The sequence below is a fragment of the Ascaphus truei genome, chromosome 6, assembly GCF_040206685.1.
Source record: "Ascaphus truei isolate aAscTru1 chromosome 6, aAscTru1.hap1, whole genome shotgun sequence".
In the NCBI taxonomy this organism is placed as follows: Eukaryota; Metazoa; Chordata; class Amphibia; order Anura; family Ascaphidae; genus Ascaphus; species Ascaphus truei.
The window spans coordinates 96,883,888-96,903,546 of NC_134488.1; the positions used below are offsets into that span (position 1 = coordinate 96,883,888).

General features: G+C 46.7%; 1 protein-coding gene across 3 annotated transcripts in view; it reads right to left on the minus strand.

The window, feature by feature from the left end:
- The window catches only part of MPV17L (MPV17 mitochondrial inner membrane protein like), a 40,160-nt gene that overhangs the window by 11,723 nt on the left and 8,778 nt on the right, over positions 1–19,659 (minus strand). The window contains exon 2 of one of the 3 annotated variants that reach the window (XM_075605277.1): positions 16,800–17,263. The exons of the other annotated variants lie outside the window; for them this stretch is intronic. The gene's annotated coding sequence lies outside the window, so the exon portion shown is untranslated. The remainder of the gene's footprint in view (positions 1–16,799; positions 17,264–19,659) is intronic. 3 annotated transcript variants of the gene reach the window in all.

The following is a 19,659-nucleotide window of genomic DNA, read 5'->3' on the forward strand; positions in this document are numbered from 1 at the left end:
GTGTCATAAGTATGAACCTTCATAATACGGTGCACGTGTTGCATCATATTGACTACAACTGATACAATTTTAATTAAAATAGTGTATTTTTTTTTCCATTTACAACTAGTTAGTAAAACACATTATTACTAATATTATTTATAATAGCCATTGTATAAAAATAATAGATTTTGTTAACTTATATAATTTGACACATCCATGCTGCGGATGATATAGGCCAGGCGTGTGCAAAGTTCCTGAGCTGCGCCCCCTTGCCTGTCAGCCCCAGCGCTCGCACCCCCCGTCTCCTAGAGCCCGGTGACGTCACGTGACCCCGCAAGCCTCATTTGACGCCACGTTGCCATGGCGACGTGTCGCTGAAGAGCCGGCAGAGAGCAGGTATGTGAGTTACAGAGGCCTCACGCCTCCCTCGCCTACAGAGCGCGGGGCCTCTGTAACTGACACACCCCGCCTAGAAAATCTTGCGCCACCGATATAGGCTATAGCAGCTTAATTCTGCACTAACAATATAAACATACTTTTTAGGGTATATGCCAGGTACAACTTGGTGAACGATTTAGACAGAGGTTCAACAATTTGTTTGGGGCACAGAAAACATTATTTTTTCGTACTTATTTACAGCTGTATGCCAAATAAAAATACATTTTAAGCTGATATATCAGATTGCGAATTTCTGGTTACGTAGAACCACAGGAGCGTAATTTAAAATGAGATTTATGCGAGCCAATTTTGTGCTAAAAAAAAAAGTCGTTTATATTGCTTAGTACATAGGATCTTCAGTGTTCAGGGAAATGCATGATTGTCAATTGGCATTTCTATGACCCCACAATTCAAAAATATTTCAGTATAAAAGTGTGGTAAATACATTCAGGATAAGGATACAAAAAAGACTTAAAGTAGATAAATGAGAAGACAAATATATATATATACACACACACACACGTACATACATACATACATCCCTTAAGCACAGTTGCTTTAGATCGTCACTGTGTGAAGTTGGGTAACATGTATGTATGTATGTCTTTATTTATATAGCGCCATTAGTGTACATAGCGCTTTACATTAGTACTACACATGACAATCATATAAATAACAAATAACAGATCATGGGAATAAGTGCTTCAGACATAAATTGTAAAGTGTAATTCCTGTTACTTTAAACTTTGGTCCCAGTTCTCTTCCTTCCAGAGGAAACTATGATTATCTGCATTCTTTGAAGCTGTAGTAATTGGCAGTTTGCCATTTCACAGCACTAATTTTCAATCAACCTTTAATTGAAATGTACCCTATATCTCCCCAAGCACTGAACAGGTGAAGTGGTAGCAACAGCAATAGGGGATGTTATATGTTACTGAAGAACATCTGTTTTCATAAGACATGACTTCACTTTTCTTATGTAATGACTAATGCAGGAATAGATTACCTTACATCAGGGTTTCCCAAACTTTTTTTTCCGTGACCCGGTTTTTTTTTAACTTCTTTTTCGTGACCCACTAAAAAATTTATCGCCTATAGGGCCTGCACAGACACACACACACACACACAGCCACTGATACACACACACACACACACACACACACACAGCCGCTGATACAGACACACACACAGAACCACTGATACACACACAGCCGCACAGACACTGCTACACACACACAGACACTGCTACACACACACAGACACTGCTACACACACAGAGACACTGCTACACACACAGAGACACTGATACACACACACACACACACAGACACTGATTCACACAGATACACACACACACTGATACACACACACACTCGCTCTCCCCTATGCGCACACAGACACAAACACTGAATTACAGGCAACGACAGATGTGAGTGACTGGAGGGGGGGGCCAGGGACACTTGGGTGGGAGAGGGGAGAGGGGGGCAGGGACACTTGGGTGGGAGAGGGGGGGGGGGCAGGGACACTTGGGTGGGAGAGGGGGGGGGGGTAGGGACACTTGGGTGGGTGGGGGCCACGGACACTTGGGTGGGTGGGAGGGGGCCACGGACACTTGGGTGGGTGGGAGGGGGACAGGGACACTTGGGTGGGTGGGAGGGGGCAAGGGACACTTTGGGTGGGTGGGACACTGTGGGAGGGAGGGGGCCAGGGATACTTGGGTGGGTGGAAGGGGGCCATTGGACACTTAGGGGGCCATTGGACACTTAGGGGGCCATTGGACACTTAGGGGGCCATTGGACACTTGGGTGGGTGGGAGGGGGCCAGGGACACTTGGGTGGGAGGCAGTAACTGGGTGGGGTGACTTACCTTGCCGCCGGACGCTTTCCCCTGCTGCCCCCGATATCCCCTGCTGCCCGGGACGGGAGGTGGGCTTGGGGGCTCGGGAGGGGGTGCCACGGGAGGTGAGCTCAGGAAGCTGGCCGCGGGGGGAAGCGGGCCGCAGTAGGAGCTTGTACTTCCACCCTGCCCCATGTAACGTGCGGGCCGCAGAGGAGCTGGTATTTCCTCCTCCGTCCCACGTTGGGAGCGGGGGGGAGGAAGGGAGCGGGGGGGAGGAAGGGAGCGGGCCCTGCGCAAGCGCGCGGGACCGCGGGGGGAATCGCCGCCATTTTTTTTTTACTTGAGCAGGGGGGACTGGAGAAACCGCGCGGCCAGCCTCGCTGCGAACCGGCAATTTTGGTGCCGTGGCGCGACCCACCATTTGTGAAACGCTGCCTTACATGATCAATCAGTGTCTTCTGCGGAGAAGAAACTTGGCTTTGACTTCCCTCCATGCAAAGTCTAATAGTTAGGATCACAGCAGTGATACGATGGCCGCGGTCATTACATTATTTACAGATGGTTGAAGTCACAGGTGCATCTCATTTTAACAATAACAAGATGCTTTATGAATGTGACTCGGACAAATACAAATTGTAAAAACTGAGACCATAGCCAGATGGGAATGTTACCATTTTATAATGAAATAGAGCAAATAAAAATATCATGTCAGACAGGCCTGCAACCCTGCTTTTCACCATTATTTCCTAGCATACAGTACTTCCACTGCAGCAAGGGATTCTGGGAAATGACATGCAAATGAGCCAATATGGCAGGCATATGCTTATAGGAAAGAAGAGGGGGAGATCGAGATGATTGCCGCTCCGATGAAAGAAACTATCAGGAATTCACCAGATGAAAGTAAGTAAAAAGTTCTTTAATGACCTACATAAAAATGGACATAGAAAGGAACAGAACTCCTCCTCCCACACGTTTCACGCCACTATGGCGCTTTGTCAAGTATGCTTATAGAAGTCCATGTTAAAATATACATGATGTAAAAAAGTGACAATGTGCTCATTTGCATGTCGTTTCCCAGAATCCCTTGCTGCAGTGGAAGACCCAAGGCTGAGTCCACTGTGCCGCTGACCGCGTTTGGCGCGGTCAGCACAATGAATGTGAATGTGTCCGGCCACGGTCACGCACCAGTACGTTCGGCACTTGCCGAGACAGATGCAATTGTCTTCCAGGCGCGCTGAAGGGTCACATGACCTCCTCAACCAATCAGCGCCAGTCACTGTTTGGTCACGCCCCTGGCCACGGCCTCCCCGATTGCACTTAAAAATAAAAATAATATGCCAGACAGCCGGCGCTCATGCTTGGAGAGTTGGTGACATCACAGCTCTCAAGCATGAGCGTGGTCAGTGGCACAGTGGACTCAGGCTAAGGCTTGCGGCCATACTGGTGCTGAGCGCCCACATGCTTGAGAGCGGTGACGTCACAAACTCTCCAAGCGTGAGCGCTCGGCTGTCCTTCTGCAATTTGTGAGCAGGGGGCGTGTCATTTAAGGAAGTGGGCGTGTAATTGGTTGGATCGGGGTGTGTTATTGAAGGAAATATTGTGACGTAATTTGGGGTCATGTGACCCTTTTGAGCGCTCGGAAATTAATTTTCCATGTCGCCCCAAGCACTGAACATTGCCGAGCGTACGTCCACGTGCACGCACATGAAGCATTAGCGTGGCCATGCTCATTAGATTACATTAAAGTGAGCGCGCCAAGCATGAGCATGCTCAGCGGCAGCGTGGACGCAGCCTTAGGCTGCGCTTATAGTGCCTGGCGACGGCGACACAACGTCACTCCAAAACAAATCCATTGACTCCGTCGCAAGCGCTTATAGTAAGCGCAACGGCGACGGAGCGACCAAAAAATTTGAAGCCGGTTAAATTTGATTTTTTAGAGACAGTCGCCACATGTGACCGTCTCTAAACCAGAGAGCGCTGCCCACCCCCTTTGTGACATCACTGGCCTTGTTGCAAGCAACGTCGCTTAAAACTAAAGTTTAACTTTCGCTAGTGGCGACGGCATCGGTCGCGTCGCGGTCGCCATAAACGCAGCCCAAGAGGTAATGATAAAAAGCAGGGTTGCAGACCTGTCTGAGACGTGAACTTAAATAATGTATAATGAAACACACCAACATTAACATATAGAATTCTTAGTGTATTTTTTTCCCCAAAAGAGCAATACAACTCTGATCACTTTATACAAGACTACCCAACACTAACATAACTCATAAAGCACCCCTTTGTCTTTTTAATCGGAGACATAAAGGGGTAATGCAGTGTAAAATTATAAATGATCTAAATATAGACAACAAAAATGTTTTCTAGTTTCCAAATCCCACTATGGCACTCTATAAATAAGGTCATGTAATGATATTGTGTATACAAGCAGTATGGTCCATTCCAGGACTATTTTTGAGATGCAGTCCTTCTTAGGCCGCACTTATAGTCCCCGCGAGGCGACGTCGCATCAAAACAAGTGTATTGAATCTGTCGCGTGCGCCTACAGTAGGAGCGGTGCGACGGAGCGCCGGTTTGGTCGCGATCGCTGGAAGTCAATGAAAATGAAGTCAATGAAGTCAATTGACAACACGCGGCCCCCGGCACTCACTGTGCGGCCCGCGGCGGCGGCTCTCCTCCTCCTCCCTCCCCCGAGTCCGCTCTCCCTCTCCGCCACCCGCCACGAGCCGAGCCCGCTCTCCCCCCCAGCCCGCACTCAAGACTGCACGCTCTTGCAGTGCAGGGGGTGATGTGAGGTGCAGGGGGATATGTGCAGGGGAGTGGGGGTGATGTGCAGGGGAGTGGGGGTGATGTGCAGGGGAGTGGGGGTGATGTGCAGGGGGGGGGTGATGTGCAGGAGGGGTGATGTGAGGTGCAGGGGGGTGATGTGAGGTGCAGGGGGGTGATGTGAGGTGCAGGGGTGTGATGGGGGTCATTGGAGGTGCAGGGGTGTGATGGGGGTCATTGGAGGTGCAGGGGGGTGATGGTGGTCATTGGAGATGCAGGGGTGGTCATTGGAGATGCAGGGGGGGGGGTCATTGGAGGTGCAGGGGGGGGTCATTGGAGGTGCGGGGGGGGGGTCATTGGAGGTGCAGGGGGGTCATTGGAGGTGCAGGGGGTCATTGGAGGTGCAGGGGGGGTCATTGGAGGTGCAGGGGGGGTCATTGGAGGTGCAATGGAGAGAATAATGTGAGGTGCAGGGTGGGAGAGTGATGTGAGGTGCAGGGGGGGAGAGTGATGTGAGGTGCAGGGGGGAGAAGGAAGTGAAGTGCAGGGGGGGTGGGATGTGTGTGGTGTGCAGGGGGGTATTGTGTGTTTGATGTGGAGGGGGAGTATTATGTGTGTGGGTGAGGGGGAGAGATGGGGGTATGAGAGATAGATGGGGAGTATCGCAAAGGTTGATAGTGAGGGGTTCTGGGGGAGATATGAGGATGATGATGAGGGGTGCTGGGGATAGATGATGATGATGAGGTGCTGGAGGAGAGATGATGATGATGATGATGAGAGGTGCTGGAGGAGAGATGATGATGATGATGATTTTACCCGTGCGGCCCAAATTTTTTTCCCTTGGAGCAGTTCGGCCCTTCTCGCTTTACGAGTTGTGCAGGCCTGTGTTAGAGTAATTGCACGTGAAGTTCAAGGGAACCAGTCCCAAAGTCATGGCTCAATCACACCATAACCTAAGTGTGTTGATATACATAAAAGGAACTCACCCATAAGGGTAATGAGCTATTATCAAAGCTTTGTGAGACTGGGTATGCACCTGTATATATAACCTCCTGTCAGTAAAATAGTGCAAAGATGTCTCTGAAATGGTGACTGACCTATATATATGCCATAATGGTCATGACTACCCACTCAATAAAACAATCTGCATATATAACGTGACATTTGGAGTAAGCAGGTAAGTACTCACAATAAAGCAGCTCATCCCAGGGTGATGCGTGCATCAACGCCAGCAAGGTGAGTGAGGTAGAGGTCCCATGGGGTCCAAAAAACGGCGCACAGCCAAATCAGAGAGTGGGGCCACAAACCAGCAAAAACGTTAAAATATATTTAGTATATATTTTAACGTTTTTGCTGGTTTGTGGCCCCACTCTCTGATTTGGCTGTGCTCCGTTTTTTGGACCCCATGGGACATCTACCTCACTGTGTTAGAGTAACACAAGTTATTTAATTTTACAGTCTATTAAAAAAAAAAAGAAAAAAAGAAACTGATGAGTACATTTTGACATCATCCACAAGACGTCCTGCACCCCATTGTCATATTGGTAAAACTGTAGACAAGGATTCTAGGTAATAACATACACAAATATGACGTTTTAGCATCCTATTCATTTTGCATATGGATGTTGAGCTTTTGTCTGATGCATTACACTGCTTGTACATCAAAGCATAGATTACTGAATTACAGAATTAGAATGCTCACTTATATTCAGCTGCTTTGTCCTCTGAGAGTTGGCAGGTTGAGTTTACTTACAGATTCTCCACTGGGAGCTGGTTATGGTTGCAAACCAGACCCATTATGAAGAGTAGGTAAAATGAGAAACACCCTCACCATCGTACAAAGTAGTCGAAAGAAAAAAAAAATACTAAATCAGTGAATTTGCAGGTCTTCCACTTAATGTGCTCATTTGAATGATGTTACCCAGAGTCCATGACTGCACTCCTTGCGCTTATTTGAATGTTATTATCCAGAATCCTGGCCTGCAGTTTTGCCACTGTACGATTCGTGACAATGGGGTGAATAAGATTGGGGGCCTATGGAAGACATCCAGATGCACTGTTTTTATGTCCTGTTTTCAACCAAACCCAGCTGCACAATCTTATAACTTGTTACCAAATTAAACATGATCGCCAAATGTGACGAACTTGTGTACGGCTTGCTGTGTAATAATAAATCAAGCAAAGGCTATAGGAAAATTTGAGTATGTACAATGGCAATAAGTGACACTATTAGTGTACTGATTTGCATGTCTTGACCCAAAATCCTTACCTGAATGATGTGTCTAGAGGTAGGTTATAAGAACTACTAGAAAACATTTAGATGCACTCACGTTTCTACCAAGTCTGGTTTAATCAGTAAAATTAAAATTGTTTAGCAGTTAAGGAATTGTTGTCATTATTTTCCAGTTAAAAGACAGCTATTCATTAATAATAAAAGGGGAAGTTCTCCCTACTCAATTTTTTTTGCCCTGTTCTTTTTTTTCTTTTTTTCTTACATGTATAGGAATGGAGTATTTAAGCTTCCATGAAGTACCGGGGGCACCTTCTCCGGTTAGTATCATAGGAACCAGGGTGTTCCTGAAGCTGAAGTAATATTGTTCAGCTCTGCGGATCCCCTGCTTCCTCTATATCAGAGGTGCGCAAACGTTTGCTCCTGCGCCCCCCTGCCTCTTGTCCCCCGGTGCTCGCGCACCCCCCCCCCCCTTCACCCAGTGCGGCATCAAACGACGTGCGGGGGTCATGTGACGTCACGTGACCTGTGGCGTAATTTGACGCCGCATTGCTATGGCAACGCGCATGTGACATCACGCCGCATGACCCCGCGGTGTTGCCATGGAGACGCTTCCAGACGCCGGCTGAAGCACGGTAAGTTGTGGTTCCAGAGGCCTCACACGATCCCCCAGCATTTAATTTTAATGCCTTGGGGAAGGGCGCGGGGCCTCTGCAACCGACCGCGCCCCCCTAGAAAAATCTAGCGCCCCCCAGTTTGCGCACCCCTGCTCTACATGTAAACAAAGGGGGAGGAGCGGGAGTGGCGGGTAGGAGAGCCAGAGGGGAACTTCTACTTGAAGGAAGACATTTTTCTTATTGTGCTAGATCACATTTCATGCAAACGTTAGTTTAGTCTCAAAAACATTTAAACACATATGCACAAAACCGCTAAGTTCTCTGATATTTGGGAATTTATACATCATTGTGTAGCGTTACAAAAGGCTGATGACATTAAATTATGAGGGTGTACAGTTAACAACCATTTTACACTCATAAAAGCCCAAATTGTAAATAAAAAAAAAAAAACAAAAAAAAACTACAGTAGTTTACCCACAGGCTGTCACACCCAAACAAATCTTTAGTTGCACAAGTTATTCATTTCATTAAAAATAGACATAGAAATACATAAATGTATGCAATCAATGACAATAAGTACATAACTACTGAATGTAGCTACTCTGCTGTTTTAGGGACAGCCGCAAAATGTCTTCTTTAATCCCACAGCCAGATTTTGCTTGTGAAACTGCCACTGAAATGGGCAATTTCTCCTAGGACCAAAGTTAACTCATTTCTGTGACATGATTACGGGGTGTCATCTGGGTAATCATGGTTTTACCTAAATCTGACACCTATAAGTGTTTTTTTTTTTTTTTATAACTCTCATTTTTATTTGGTATTACAGAGCATACATAATATCACCACCTATTGGCATACGTTACAGAATACCCAATTTTGTCATCAAAACAGTGACACGTAGACAGGACATGAGACAGACGTAACAAACCACACGTAAACCACATCACTAAGACGGACAGGACAAACTAGACTGGGGTGAGACACATTAGGGTGGGTGGGGGTGGGGGGCACCTGTAACTGCTGCATCGGAGCGGAGGATCTGCTATTAGCTCTATGTGTACGCTAGGGTGTGTTGTGGATATCCCGGTGGTTCTATGTTCTCCGTCGCTATGTCATCATCTCGTCTGGTCTGCTTTGTCCAAGGAGAACGCATTTATCTATATTAATGCAAAATTGTGGCGGCGTCCACCCCCGGGATGTCTGTTTGGGCCAGCCATGGGGCCCATACGTTTAGAAATTTGGAGCCAGAGTCGTTGATCCAACTCGTCAACTGTTCCATCTGGCAGACATGCCAGATTCTGTTCCTGATTTTAGCTATAGTGGGTAATTCCTGTTGTCTCCATACTGCTGCGATCTCACACCTCGTGGCGGTTGCAAAATGTGCAACCAATTTGAGTGTCGCGTTAGACACGTCCTGAGGCCGTCTGCCCACGAGGAACAGCCACGGGTCCAGGGGGATCTCCAAGTTGAGGATTCTTTCTAGCCAATCTCTAACAGATTCCCAAATCGGGACCACTTTCGGGCAAGACCACAGCATATGTTTTAAATCAGCTGTTTCCCCACACTGTTTTGGGCAGAGCGGGGAATAGCTCTTGATAAATTTAGATAATTTCAATGGGGTATGGTACCACCGCATTAGGACTTTATATGCGTTCTCCTTCAACGTGGCACAAATTGAGCTTTTGGCAGCTGCCTGTAATATCTGATCCCATTCCTCGTCCTCTAGTGTCTCCCCTAAATCTGTCTCCCAATGTCGCATGTATTTCAGTCGGGGGGCGTCGGAAGTCTTCGGACAGACTACCTCCCTGTACATCCGAGAAGTTAGTCCTCTTGTGTCCGTCTCTCTGGAACACAGCTGTTCGAAATTGGTTCGTGCTGGGCGAACCGGGAATTTATTATAGAAAGCCCTAACCTGGAGGAATCTAAATAATTCTGTGTTGGGTAGCTTTTTCTCATCCTTAATCATATCGAACGTCTTGATATATTTACGTCCTTCCAGGTCCTTTAATCGTAAGTACCCCGCTTGCGTCCATTTTACAAATTTGTCACCTAACAGCCCTGGAGCAAAATCCGGATTTCCCACCAGGGGGGTCATCAACGACTGTCGTGTGGTCAATTTAGCTTTAAATTTAGATGACTCCCAGACCGCTAGCGAGTTCGCAATTGCGCAGAGTGGCATCCCTAATGATTTCTTACACTGTTTTGGAAGCCAAATCAGATCGTGCAGTTTTACTGGCGCACAGCATTCTGTTTCTAGGGCCACCCATCTTCTATTTGCTGGGTTCGAGTGCCACTGGACAATTTGGCATAGTTGTGCCGCCTTGTGGTATGCCAACAAGCAAGGTACCGCTAACCCTCCTCTTGTTACTGGTTTTGTCAGTATGCTTTTCGCAATTCGTGGGCTTTTTTTATTCCAAATAAATTGAATAATGCGAGCCTGCAGCGTGAGGACCTCAGTCCTAACAAGAGGTATTGGGAGGGCTTGAAACAGATATAGTAGTTTAGGCAGCAGGTTCATTTTGACACTGTTGATCCGCCCAAACCACGATATGCCATAACCCGCCCAAACCCTGAGATCTTCCTTCAGTTTCTTCATTATTCTGGGGAAATTTGCTTTATATAGTGTGTTGTAGTCCTTTGTGATATACACCCCTAAATATTTGATAGCGGAGGGTTGCCATTTAAAATTGAAGTTGAGCTCTATCAATTTTTCGACCGGCTTGGGTAGATTGATGTTAAGCGCTTCCGACTTGGCCTGGTTAATTTTAAACCCCGACACCAAGCTGAAAGTTCCCAAGATCGCAAAGACGTTGGGCAAGGAGGTGAGGGGCTTTGACAGTGTCAAGATTACATCGTCGGCGTATAACGCTACTTTATGATGCTGCTCCCCTATATCTATCCCTGTTATATCTGGGCTTGCTCTGATATGAGCCGCTAACGGTTCTATGCAGAGGGCAAATATTAACGGTGAAAGTGGGCAACCTTGTCTTGTCCCGCTACGGATGTTGAATATCTCCGAGGGGAATCCTTGGTGTCTCACCCTTGCAGTGGGACCATTGTAAAGGGCTAGTATTGCCTCTAGAAGGCGCCCCCCGAACCCAAACGCCCCCAGCGTCTCCCTGAGGAAGGGCCAGTCAATCCTATCAAAGGCCTTTTCGGCGTCCAGACTCAACAACATAGACGGAATATTTTTATTTTTTGCCAAATCAATCAAATCTACAATCCGCCTAGTATTGTCTGCCGCCTGCCTGCCCTCAATAAAGCCTACTTGATCCGGGTGAATCAACCCCGGAAGGACAATGCCCACCCTGTTAGCTAACAATTTTGAGAAGATTTTAGTGTCTGAATTGATCAGGGATATTGGCCGGTAGCTCTTGACGTCTGCCGGGTCCTTACCGGGTTTGTGGATCACAGAGATAGACGCCTGGAGCATCTGTGCCGGGAGGGGCTCTCCTGCTAGAATCCCGTTAAATAGGGACAACAAGTGGGGAGCCAGAATCTTGACAAATTTCTTATAATATAAATTTGAAAATCCGTCTGGACCAGGGGCTTTAGCGGGTTTAAGGGACTTCATTACCTCTGTTACTTCCTCAAGGGTGAAGTCGCCCTGGAGTGCCTCCCTATCCTCCCTGCTCAAGGTAGGCAGATTTGCCTCTTTTAGGAATTTGTTCAAAGTTGCTGCGGTCTTTTGTGTGTGGCTGACCTTATCTCCGTCGTATAATGTGGCGTAATAATTCTTAAACACCTCCACTATTTGTCGAGGATCGGAGGTAAGGTCCCCCCCCTGAGATTTGATGGATGCTATACGGTAATTTGGAAGCTTGTTTCGGAGCTTATTGGCTAATAAGGTATCTGGCTTGTTGGCTTTCTCATAGAATCTGCGCTTTTACCATGCCAACTCCTTCTCGGCCTGAGAGGTCAGGACCAGGTTAAGTTTAATTTTAGTGTCGCTCAGTTCTTTCCAAACCAAATTATCCTTGTGCGTTTTGTGTTGAGCAGTGAGATGTGCCAATTTCTCACGTAGCTCTTTTACTCTCGCCTCTTTTGCTCTCTTTCTTTTTCCTGCTATGGTCATCAACACCCCTCTCATGGTAGCCTTATGAGCCTCCCAGAGCGTGGATTGAGCCGACACACTGCCTTTGTTGTCCTTAAAATATTCTTGGATTCGCTCACCAATCTCTTTTGCAGTTACGGGGCATTTAAGGAGGAGTTCGTTGAGCTTCCAGTTTGCTCCCGGTCTGTCTAAGGCGTCTAATGTGCACCGCAGCTCTACCGGTGCATGGTCGGACCACGAGATTCCATGTATCTGCGTGTGCCCTACCACTGGGACCACTCTATTGGACACCAGGAGGTAATCTATCCGACTGTAGCGATTGTGTGGGTGGGAGTAAAAGGTATATTCCCGTGCATTAGGATGTTGTTCCCGCCAGATATCAATTAGCTGACAATCTTGCATACCCTTATGTATGGTTAGTACGTCCTGTTTGTGGGATAGGTTAGGTCTCGTACATCTGTCCAGGTCAGAGTCTAGTGTGCGGTTAAGGTCGCCTGCTATGAAGATATGTCCCTTTGCGACAGTGTGTAGTTTATTAAAGAACTGTGTAAAGAATGTAGCGCTCGTCTCGCATGGGGCGTAGACTGACACCAATGTCAGAGGTTGACTCTGTATCATCCCCGTAAGGATGATATAACGACCTTCCGGGTCCGTATATTGTTTATTTATATCTAACGCCAGTTTATTGTGTACTAAGATAGCCACTCCTCTTTTCTTTGCCTTGTTAGAGGCCAGGTAAAAAGTTCTGTAATTTTTGTCTAGATATTTCGGGTGATTGGAGTGTGAAAAGTGGGTTTCTTGTAGAAAAAGTATATCGGCTTTCATGCGGCTATATTCTTTAAATGCGATTCTACGTTTAACCGGGCTGTTAAACCCTTTGACATTGTGTGTAATCATTATTAGTTCATTACTCATCCTTGTCTGCAGAAGAGGTGTGCTCCAATGGCGAGGTCATCTGGGCCGTTCGTTGGTCCGCCTACTCCAAGAACTTCAGGGGATCTGTAGTTCTCCATCTTCCTGTAGGTTGGTGCACTATGGGGGGGAAGATACATGAGGGGAGGGGGGGAACATCCAGACAGACATAAACAACACATATAAACAGTGGTCTCAGAGCCTCGGTACCCGTACCCCGGCTGTGAGACCATCGCCCTTGGGTACTCAGTGTAGGCGGCCAGGTACTCCCTCCCTCCCTGCCCCCCTCCCTCCCTCACTGGAATCCCCTCCCAAGAGACTTTGCCGGTCATTGGGGTTGGTGTCCTTTCCCGCTCCGGCTGTCGGTCCATGCAGGAACAAAAGCAGGCTCGAACCCCGCTATCCGGCCTCCCTCCTATAAACTCTTCAAACAACAACTAGCAAACAATGCTTTCCTATGATCATTCCTTTGCCCTGCGTACTCCACTTTACGGTAACCTGCCTCTCCCCCTAGTAATACATTATCCTTGTACCCCTAATTGGAGCTAATAATCCCGCCTCTGTGTCTCTGTGTGGCGCCTCCGGCCTTTGCTTGGCCTGGACCCATGTATCCCTCCACTTTCAGTGGCTGTTGACCTCAATGAGCGGGACCACCATATACAGGGATAAACCGACCGCCCCGAAATCGAGCCTATATTGGTTACCTGGGGCCTTTTGATCTACTTCAGGTTCTCGTTCCCTCCCTTCTATCTTCTTGTGTGTGTATTACCTTCTCACCTCTATCTTTCTCTTATTTAACCACTTCCCCGTCTCTGATCCCTCTCCAACATTTCCAGAACTTCTTCTCTTAAGCTAACCTTCTCTTACCTTCCACTATTTCACATCCCCCTCCTTTCCCGATAACCTACCTACTCCTCTCTACTTCACCTCCCTACTCCTCCCCTCTCCGCTCCCTCCTCCAACCCATCTACCTACTACTTCCCTCCTTCTAGCCACCTACCCTAAACCACCTACTTAATCTACTTACCCTATCCTATCTCGCCCTATTACACGTCCCCCTCCTTCCTTTCCACCTCACTTTCCCCTCTCTCCCCTCTATTACCCACCCTATCTGCGCTACCCGTGCCCCTCTTATCTGTTTCTCCGGCTGACTGAGCTCTCTCCCCACTGCCCCCCTCAGCTCCGTAATGAATCACATCCACCAGAGATTCTTTTATTGTCCGCCGGTGCAGTCCATGTCGATCCCTGCGTGGTGCTCCGTCGCCGTCTCTTTCCGGCTTCCTGGTCTGTGTGCAGGTGTCTGGGATCTCCGCTGCTCCCGGTGGTCCTTGCCTCTCAATGTCGGCTCCCTCACTCGCCGGCGCTTGCTTCCGGCTCCTCAAGATGACGTCGCGGCCAGGATCTCCTCTGCTCCTCGCCACCTCCAAGATGGCCGCTCCGGGTCCCGCCCCTTCCGGTGACGTATTTCCTCTGGACGCCATTTTGGATTTGACAACTCACCGACGCGGACGCATCATCTACTTGGCTTCCCGCTCACCTCGATCTTCCCGCCTTCCTGGTTCTGCGTTCCATGGTGCCTGCGCTATCTCCGCCATCTTGGGTGCCCTGCCATCTCCACGAGGTAAGTCCAAAAGAGTTTTTTAACAGGTGCCCGACATCCCGGGTATGCGGCATACACCAGCTCCGGTAGGGGGGGGGGTGCAAGGTCCATTAGTCCAGGGCAAAGGTATATATTTCTTGACTTTTTGAACATTAAACTGACAACTTTATTAAAGCACAAACTGTGGTGAAACATAGTAAGTATACGTTTCCTCATCCTAGAGTGGCCCCTTCATCAGCTGTGCTTCCGACTGTGGTCCAGGATGGTCCCGGGGCCGGCTCTTCCGTCTCGGAGGCCGTGGGGGTTAGCCGCAGCCCCAGCTTCTTAAGGAACGCCTCACCTTCTCCAGGGGCTTTCATACTGATTGGGCGTCCATTTTTAATCACCATCAGCCCGAAGGGAAACAGCCAACGGTAGCGGATGGCCTTATCCCTGAGGCATTTAGTTATGGGCCACAGCTCTCTTCTTCGGGCTAATGTAATTGGGGCAATGTCCTGGAATACTGCAATTTTGGTGCCCTCAAATTCTCTCAGGGGTGCATTCCTTGCGTGCTGCAGCACCGCTTCCCTGGTCTTATAGTGATGGAGCCGCACTATAATGTCCCGCGGTCGTTCTGTTGGTTGTGGTTTTGACCGGAGCGCCCGATGGCATCTATCCATTCCCAGTTTATCTTGCGGGGAATCCGGGCACATATGGGCGAGCCACCGCGCCACGAACTCCTCACAGTCTCCCACAGTCTCTGGGACGCCCCGTAGGCGGATATTATTGCGTCGGTCGCGGTTTTCTGCGTCTTCTTGTCTGTCTTTTAATTCGTTAATTTGCGCCTGCAGGTCCGCTGTCTTTTTTGTATTGCGCAGGCCCACCTTGGCGTTAGCATCCACCTTCACTTCAAGCTCCTGCGTTCTTGCCCCCAGGCTCCCTACCTCCTTTCCCAGGGCTCTAATTTCAGCCTGCAACATGGATTTTAAGTCTGTATATAGTCTTTCAAAATCGCAGCGTCTTACCGGCAGAAGACCCTGATCCTCCCCTGTATCCCCCTCCTCCTCCGATTCTGATCCAGTGCGGGAGGTGGGTGCCATTGCCGCCGTGGCCCTGCTCGGTTTAGCTCTGCCAAAATACTCTGGGAGCCCCTTCTTTTTAGGGGTTTTAGCTATCTTTTTTGACATCCTGGATGTTTAGTTAGTATAAGGTGGTGTTTTTAGTCAAGTCTTGCCAGTTTTGCTATTCGTTTTTTTTTAAAAACAGGGAGTGAGGCACAGAGCTCTCAGTTCAAGCTTCCATGCTCCTTGCTTCCCAGCATGCACCTTATAAGTGTTTTTTTAAGGTAGACTTGGGAGGGGTTTATATCCTCTGGCTGCTCCCTTTTGTGTGGTGTCGCTGTGTGATCAGCAAGTGCTTGTACAGCCAGACTCCCCACAACCGTATTGGTTCCGTGGTAGAAGGATAAAGCAAACACTTCCCCATTGAGAAGCCCTTGATAAATTCAACTGTCCGACTATGTTGGACTGCACCTTGAAGAAAAAAAACAAATACCACAAGCAAAACCTCGGGTGCCTTAGTAAATCTGGCTGCGTGCATCAACAAATGTCCCCCTTTGTCCTGGGCAATGTCATTATTCACACAATGCTAGGAAGGGCTAACGTGGAGTTATCATTTTTGGATATCTACCATGGTTGATACGCACATTTTTTTGCCTTGCATAGGATTGTTCTACCCAGCGTGGGAAGCCTGCTCCAATTTATCCTAATATTGTTTTCCTAAACATTGCGACATTGTATACAGTGCACACGCCCTGTAGATCTTACAATGTCCTTCTTATGCCAGAGGCACAGGCAGGTGCTGTAAAGTGACTTACCCATGTCCAAGGTGCTGACACCGAGATCCAAACTGTTTTCATCCACTTCAAAAGGCAGGGATGTTAATACTAAACTACTCCTTCTCACAGCTCATATACAAAGAAATATCAAGCCGGAACATGGCCGATAAGCCCCATTAATGTTGTTATATGCTTGTGCTTTTATGATGGACCTGTTATGACAGGTGGAACTGGGCTGCTATACATTTTCATTGCCTGGTAGTTCTTTTGGATTATCATTTTTTTTTTTTTTAAAGTCCAAGACCCAGTTTGTCTATATACAAATGTACAGAGTGCGGCAAATGCTAAAATGTATGCAAACGTTAGCAGGCATTTGTTCAATAGAGAAAAAAAAATGGTGATAATACCGCTAAGAACTAAACCAATAATTATTAGTGTACAACAATATAAACACTTAGATCCCTTAAAATAATAAGGCAAGGCTGCCAAGAGATGCTGACCCAAAAACAAAGTCAGCTATAATACACAAAAAAACAAATACAAACCGGCGCCTAAAAATGTCCAAAGATAGTCTATTGGGGATCCAATTGGACCGGAACACACAGATCCACCTCCAGTCTTGTAGTTCCAAAGTTGTGACCACGACCAGATGTGACGTAATATGTGGAATCAAGCAAAAAAATAAATCATAGTGCAAACAGCTACTAAAAGGGACATACAGTACAAACACTAGACAAACAACAAAGACAGATATAGGCAAGGCTGACAAATGAAAGAGCCAATTTTAATACAACAAGTGATTACAAAATACAGTTGAGAAAACAACAGCAGGCAGCTGGTCCGGTTGATCTAAAACCAAAATCCTACTCACGACAAATCAGAAGTAAATGCGCGGTGGATTGTGGACATAGGAATGTAGCAGCTTGTCCACCAGTGGCGTCGGGCTGATTTGAAAACCGCTCCGGCACTGTAACACCTCCTGGTTCGATCGTCCGTCGCTGGAGGTGTGCTTGGGGGCAAATCCTTTTCTTACTGCTACAAAACGGATACGCGTGACACGCAGCCTGCAAGTGTTCGTGACGGAAGCTCAGGAAGTAGAATCCAACACGTTTCGTGCGCATGCGCACTTAATCAGGGAAGTGCGCATGCGCACGAAACGCGTTGGATTTTACTTCCTGAGCTTCCGTCACGAACATTGGCAGGCTGCGTGTCACGCGTATCCGTTTTGTAGCAGTAAGAAAAGGATTTGCCCCCAAGCACACCTCCAGCGATCGATCGAACCAGGAGGTGTTGCAGCGCTGGAGCGGTTTTCAAATCAGCCCGACGCCACTGGTGGACAAGCTGCTACATTCCTATGTCCACAATCCACTGCGCATTTACTTCTGATTTGTCGTGAGTAGGATTTTGGTTTTAGATCAACCGGACCAGCTGCCTGCTGTTGTTTTCTCAACTGTATTTTGTAATCACTTGTTGTATTAAAATTGGCTCTTTCATTTGTCAGCCTTGCCTGTATCTGTCTTTGTTGTTTGTCTAGTGTTTGTACTGTATGTCCCTTTTAGTAGTTGTTTGCACTATGATTTATTTTTTTGCTTGATTCCACATATGACGTCACATCTGGTCGTGGTCACAACTTTGGAAGTACAAGACTGGAGGTGGATCTGTGTGTTCCGGTCCAATTGGATCCCCAATAGACTATCTTTGGACATTTTTAGGCGCCGGTTTGTATTTGTTTTTTTAGGCATTTGTTCAATGTAATTCATTAATAATATTCCTGTAATTTTATATACTTAGCTCATCTCTGCATAGTAGCTCCTTGATTACACACAAATATCCAAAGGGGGATGCGTGTTATGTAAAGATTAACAGCAATTTATAGCAAGTAGCAGAACATTTGAATTTTTAGTACCAGGTCTTAAAACTTTAAGTAATCCCATTTAAGATACGTGAAATCTTTTCTCTAGAGTTCGCAAAGCAGTCAAAATTTGCCAATATGTTTTCATGCAAAATTTGTCGAAGCGTTTACACACAACTAAGGCCATGTAACTAGAGATCACACGGCCCTAGGATACTGCCATTTGGGCTCAATCCTAGCAGAAGTAGTTAAATTTTCCTGGAATCTGGTGACAGTATTACTGTACAGTAAAATCTATTTTCTTGGGCATTCCCGAACAATTGTTCACAAAACCACAACATTCAGAAGAAAAAACACTGTAAAAAACGCTGCGGAGGTATTGGCACAACTCTAGTCCTTTTTCTGCTGGTTTTAGCAAGGCGACCCTTTCTGTAGTTGCATTCCAGAGATATGACTTATTGCTGAAATGTAACTACTGGGGAATTGAAATGGCTGCTACCATTCACATAACATTTAGTAACGGCCAATGCCAATGAATAGGTGGAAACTCAATAACCAAAAAAATAAAAAATGAAAAACAAGAAATAAATCAACTTTGGCAGCTTGCTTTCCATCTGCTGGTGAGACATGGCAGCAATATCTGACTATAATTGGTGGAACAGAAGGGCAGTACATGTGGAGGTATGCTGGGGTACTCATTTCTGGATCTTAATCGGCTTAATTTCACATAGGATTTATGCAGAGGTAACCTGATGCATTGTATGCCACAGACATTTCTGACCTGTATTGATTTTCCTAGCACCTATGGCAACAATAGCTTCCAGGATTTGTCCATAAGGCCGCGCTTATAGTCACGGCGACGCTGACGTAATGCTGCGGTTGCTGAAAAAAATCAAATTGAATTGACTTCCAGCGATCGCAACCAAGCCGTCGGGTCGCGCCTACTATTAGCACACGCGACGGATGCAATACATTTGTTTTGACGCAACGTCGCGTCGCCATCGCCGGGACTATAAGCTGACAGCTACAGAATATTGCAGCCATCTTCTGTATTGCAAACTATTATTATAGTATCATTTGTAGCTTTAGTCTTCAGCTGAAGGATGTTTGACCTGTTTAAATAAAATAACTGGTCCCCCTTACCCATTTGGTTGACCAGGACATTTCACAAGTGTTTCTTTCTGTGCAAGAAATAAATGACCCCAGCATGAATTATCACTTTGTGTTATTATGACTTTATACATATATAACATATTATCTTTGACTGTTTGTGCAATGTCTTTATATATAATGTATAACCCTATACATTTAATATAGCCATGTATTTGTCATCTTAACTTTGTGCTCAGGACTTACTTGAAAACGAGGGGTAACTTTCAATGAATTGCTTTCCTGTAAAACATTTTTATAAATGAATTCATATTTTTTGGGGGGGGGGGGCGGTTACATCTTCCAGAAACAGTGATTTAAAAAAAAATTCTAATGCTTTAGTGAATCTGACATTTACTTTTCCCAGTGTGGAGTGACATTATAAACAGAATCGCATAACTTAT